This window comes from Mustelus asterias, chromosome 6 (assembly GCF_964213995.1).
Source record: "Mustelus asterias chromosome 6, sMusAst1.hap1.1, whole genome shotgun sequence".
Classification (NCBI taxonomy): domain Eukaryota; kingdom Metazoa; phylum Chordata; class Chondrichthyes; order Carcharhiniformes; family Triakidae; genus Mustelus; species Mustelus asterias.
In genome coordinates, this window is record NC_135806.1 from 92,171,378 (window position 1) to 92,177,377 (window position 6,000).

Genomic DNA, 6,000 nt, shown 5'->3' on the forward strand with positions numbered 1-6,000 from the left:
AAAATCAGCCATTCATTATAATCCCACTTTCCAGCACTTTTCTTCATGACCCCTCTACTCCTTCTACGTTAGATCTATGCCCCATGGCAATTGACCCCTCATTGCTGAACCAATTTTTGGATCCAAGTCATAATTTCCTCTGTATCCCGTGTAATTTCACTTTTCTCATCAGTCTGCCATGTACAACTTTGTCAAATGCTTTACTAAAATCCTTGTAGCCACCATTGACTGCAGTGCTGCCATCAGTCCTCCTTGTTACTTCTATGGTTCTATGTAGGAAAAGGCATCAGAAACTTTACTGATTTGTCGGACAGTTCTGGGTATTCCAAAGCAATTTTAAGCCAAAGGTCAGTCAGTAGTTCTGAGAAAAACTGCCCTCAGGATGACCCCATAAGGCTGTCTTGCTCTCTCAAGTCCAGACCTTGTGAGGAAGTCATTATCAAGGATTGCAAGGGGATTTCGTATCCAGTTGAACTTCATGTCAGGAACAGGGACATACTTGTGTAGCTGTGTCTTCAAACTTTGCAGGTGCTCTCTGATCTCATGTTTCACACTATCAGAAAGCTGCATTTCCGCCGTGGCCAAAAAATCTGACAGATTCGCCAACGAGTCATAATTTGACTTATAAAGTCGTTTGGCCCATTTTCTAGATTGTCGTTTCTATTTTGTCCTCCGCATGAAAAACTGTCACTGATTCTGCAATAAAATCATTGCTTAAGGTTATTGGCAGATTGGGAATCACTGTTTGACTGCCTGAGGTTGATAATTTTGCATGGAGTGATGTTGAACTCTGTTGGGTCCTTTCATCAACATCTGCAAACTCTGAACAATGACGAGTTAATTGACCAGATTTAGTTTCTATTGGAGGTGGAATTTGTTGACCAAAGCTCTTGGGAATTGTGGCTGCTTTCAGCTCATTCTCTTTTGACTTTTCAAACAGATTTTCCCATTCAATCTGAGCTGCTAAGAAATCGAGCAAAGGGCCACGAAGGGTGGTTCATCATGAGCCTCATCTGTATATTTACTTGAGGTGAGTTTCTCCAGCTGAAAGTTGGAAAACAATCTGTCATTTAACCCAACATTTTTGTTCCCCTCAAAGATTTCCATTACTGTAGCCAGCCTATGCCCGCATGCAATCTTCACATTTGATCGGATGATCAATCAACAATGCTGAGGACATGGAACTGTGCTGACTCATTGCTTATCTGTATATGCTCATTGGAGGTAATAGATGGGAAGTCTATCTGCCTCTGGGACTTGGTGACCAGTGATGCATCTGCAACCATGCTCATTTCTTGATTATCAAGAGAGTTTTGCAGCTTTCGCTTCTATTCTCCAACCGTATCTATCATCAAGGAAGAAATAGTGAGACACCTGGATAGACATTGTCCCATTGGGAGAACACAGCATGAGTTCATGAAAGACAGGTCTTGTTTAACTAATTTAGTGGAATTCTTTGAGGACATTATGAGTGCAGTGGACACTGGGAAACCAGTGGATTAGGTGTATCTGGATTTCCAGAAGGCATTTGACAAGGTGCCGCACAAAAGGCTGCTGCATAAGATAAAGGTGAACGGCGTTATGGGTAATGTATTAGCGTGGATAGAGGATTGGTTAAATAACAGAAAGCAAAGAGTGGGGATAAATGGGTGTTTTTCTGGTTGGCAATCAGTGACTAGTAGTGTGCCTCTCAGAGATCAGTGTTGGGACAACAAATGTTTACAATTTACGTAGATGATTTGGAGTTGGGGACCAAGTGTAGTGTGCCAAAGTTTGCAGATGACACTAAGATGAGGGTAGAGCAAAGTTTGCTGAGGACACTCAATGTCTGCAAAAGGATATAGATAGTTTAAGTGAGTGGGCAAAGATCTAGCAGATGGAGTACAATGTTGGTAAAGGTGAGGTCATTCATTTTGGTAGGAATAACAGCAAAATGGACCATTACTTAAATGGTAAAAACTTGCAGCATGCTGCTGTGGAGAGGAACATGGGTGTCCTTGTGCATGAATCACAAAAAGTGCAGCAGGTATTTAAGAAGGCAAATGGAATTTTGTCCTTCATTGTTAGAGGGATGGAGTTTAAAAACAGCGAGGTTATGTTACAGCTGAATAAGGTGCTGCTGAGGCCACACCTGGAGTACTGTGTATAGTTTTGATCTCCTTACTTGAGAAATGCACTGGAGGGGGTGCAGAGAGATTTGCTAGGTTGATTCCGGAGTTTGAGAGGATTGGCTTATGAGGGGAGACTGTATAGACTGGGACTATACCCATTGGAATTTAAAAGAATGAGGGGGGATCTTATCGAAACATAAAATTATGAAGGGAATAGATAAGATAGAAGCACGGAGGTTGTTTCCATTGGCGGGTGAAACTAAAACTAGGGGGCGTAGCCTCAATATAAGGGGGAGCAGATTTAGGACTGAGTTGAGGAGGAACTTCTTCATCCAAAGGGTAGTGAACTTGTGGAATGCCCTGCCCAGTGAAGCAGTTGAGGCTACCTTGAGGCAAAGATGGATAGATTTTTGAACAGTAAAGAAATTAAGGGTTATGGTGCGCGGGCGGGTGAGTGGAGCTGAGTCCACGAAAAGATCAGCCATGATCTTATTGAATGGTGGAGCAGGCTTGAGGGGCCAAGCAACCTACTCCTGCCCCTAGTTCTTATGTTCTTATGTATTGCCAATTACAGAAACAATTTCTTTGATCAAGTCAAATTTATGTCTTTCGTATAACTTTATGTCTTCAAAAAAGTTTACAAGTAATTGCATGTTTTTTCCCACGAACCACCTGCAATACCCTCGCTGAAACTACTGATAGAGGAATAGGTTTACACGAGAGAAGCACAAATTATAGCATAATTAAAATGGGGACTTTAATTATCCTAATATAGAACTAGATTGTAATAGTGTAAAGGACAGAGAAGGGGAAGAGTTTCTGAAGTATTTTCAAGAGAAATTTCAAGATCTATGTTTCCAACCCAGTGAAGAAGGAGGCATTGCTGGATCTGGTTCTGGTGAATGAGGTGAATCAAGTGTCAGTAGGGGAACATATAGGGAAGTGATCATAGTATTGTAAAACTGAGGTTTGCATTCGAGAAGGATAAGGAACAACAGCGAGTAAAATTAATTAATAGTGGGAGTGCAAATTTTAGTGGGACAGATCTGTACCAGGGAAATTGCAACTAAATATTGGTAGCTGAACTGTTAAGTAACAATGAGCTGCCTTCAAAGAGGAGATAATTCAGGAACAATCAACAGACATTCTCTCAAGGGAGACAAGTAGGACAAGCAAAGCCAGAGCTCCCTGAATGATGAAAGAAATAGAGAGTAAGGTAAAGCAGAAAAAAATGCATGTGACAGTTGTCAAGGGGATAATGCAAGTGAGAGCTAGGCTAGAGATTTAAGGTGATTGGTAGAAGTATCAGAGGGGACATGAAGGAAAACCTTTCCAACCAGTGGGTGGTGGGCATTTGGAATTCACTGCATAAATTGGTGGTTGAGGCTGAAATACTCAATTCCAGGTACCTGGATCAGCTGTAACCTGCAAGGCATATGGATCAGGAGCTGGAAAAGGGGTTAAAATTAGTTTTGTTCTTTTTTCTAGTTTTGTTTTGTTCTTTTTTGCTCGGCACAGATATGATGGGCTGAATTGTCCCTTTCTGTACTTAACCTTTCTATGGTTCTATCATTCTAGGAGAAGTGAAAAAGTAATGAGAGGCAAAAAGAGAGCATGAGAAGAGACTGGCAACGAAGGTAAAAGGAGATCCGAGAGTATTCCATAGGCATATAAATAGCAAAAGGATGTGGAACCATTCAGGGAACTAAAAAAGGATTTGCACATGAAGGCAGAGGATGTACTGAGGTACTAAATGAGTACCTTATCAAGCAAAAAGGTGCTGGTTGAAGTCATAGTGAAAGAGGAGGTAGTTGAGACATTGAATGGGCTAAAATTGATAAGCAGGAGATATTGGAAAGACTAGCTGTCGTTAAAATTGATAAGTCACTAGGACCAGATGGAATGTATCCAAGAATTCCAAAGAAAGTAAGTGTGGAAATTGTTGGAACAGTGGCAATAATCCTCCAAACCTTCTTAGATAGGGATGGTGCCAGAGAAATAGAGATTTGCAAATGCTATATCCTTTTCAAAAAGCCTCTAAGCATAAATCCAACAATGACCAGCCAGTCAGTTTAACTTTTAATCAGTTGAAAGCTTTGAGAAATGATAATCTGGGACAAAATAGACTGTCATTTAGAGAAGTATGGATCATTTTAGTTCAGTAAGAGTTTTAACAACACCAGGTTAAAGTCCAACAGGTTTATTTGGTAGCAAATGCAAATTTGGCATTTGCTACCAAATAAACCTGTTGGACTTTAACCTGGTGTTGTTAAAACTCTTACTGTGTTTACCCCAGTCCAACACGGGCATCTCCACATCTTTTTAGGACAGCCAGCATAGATTTGTTAAAGGTGTTGAATTTATGTGATAGACTTTTTTGATGACCTAAAGGTGAGGGATGATGGGGGTAATGAGGTACATATGGACTTCTAAAGATGTTTAACAAAGTACCACATGACAGGTTTGTTAGCAATGATAAAAAGGACGATGGCAGCATGGATACACAGTTGGCTGAGTGACGGGAAACAGACAGCAATGTTGAATGATTTTGGAACTGGTGGAAAGTAAATCACGGGGTTCCTAGGTGTTAATCACAAGACCACAGCTTTTCTTGGTCTTTTTTACTGACCTAGTGTCACAAAAAGAATGCATATTCTCTGTTACTGACCGCAATCAATATGTTTTATATGGGAAGGGGTGTGTATTTTCTTATACTCTATCAATTAGATCATTCAACAGCAAGATTTTGTAAGTTTAAAATGAAGCAAATGATTTATTCCTTGAACTAATGCAGTGTCACACACTTGATTACACACACTCAAAAACACACACTTGATTGCACACACTCATTTGCACAGATACACAAACACACACTTGATTGCACTCACAAACGTGCGCACACACACACACACACATGGAAATTGCATCTAGATACAGGGCGCCCTTTTACACACTACAGTTATTTGCATTTCTGATTTCTGATTTCCAGCTTTGCATGGCAGGCCTGTGTCCTTGAATGGTATTGATGATTTAAAATTGAATTGAGTTTTCTGTAAAGCAAACGATTTACACTAGTGGAAACATCCCCTCCATGTCCACTCTATCTAGGCCTCTCAGTATTCTGTAAGTTTCAGTTAGATACCCCTCATCCTTCTAAACTCCATCGAGTATAGATCCAGACTCCTCAACCGCTCCTTATATTATAAACCCTTTATTACTGGGATCATTCTTGTGAACCTCCTCTGGACCCCCTCCAAGGCCAGCACATCCTTCCTTAGATATGGGGCCCAAATCTGCTCACAGAATTCCAGATGGGGTCTGACCAGAGCCTTGTACAGTCTCAGCGGTACATCCCTGCTCTTGTATCCTAGCCCTCCAGAAATGAATGCTAACATTGAATTTGCCTTCCTAACTGCCAACTGAACCTACATGTTAACCTTAAGAGAGTCCTGAACCAGGACTCCCAAGTCCCTTTGTGCTTCAGATTTCTGAAGCCTTTCCCCATTTATAAAATAGTCTATGCCTCTATTCTTCCTACCAAAGTGCATAACCTCACACTTTCCCACATTTTTTCCATCTGCCACTTCTTTGCCCACTCTCCTAGCCTGTCCAAGTCATTCTGCAGCCTCCCCACTTCCTCAACACTACCTGTCCCTCTGCATATCTTTATTTCATCCATAAATTTAGCAACCATGCCCTCAGTCCCATCTTCCAGATCATTAATGTATATAGTGAAAAGTTGTGGTCCCAACACTGACCCCTGCGGAACACCACTAGTAACTGGTTACCATCCTGAAAAGGATCCCCTTATCCCCACTCTCTGCCTTCTCTCTGTCAGCTAATCTTCTATCCATGCCAGTACCTTGCCTCTAAAGACACCTTGTCAAAG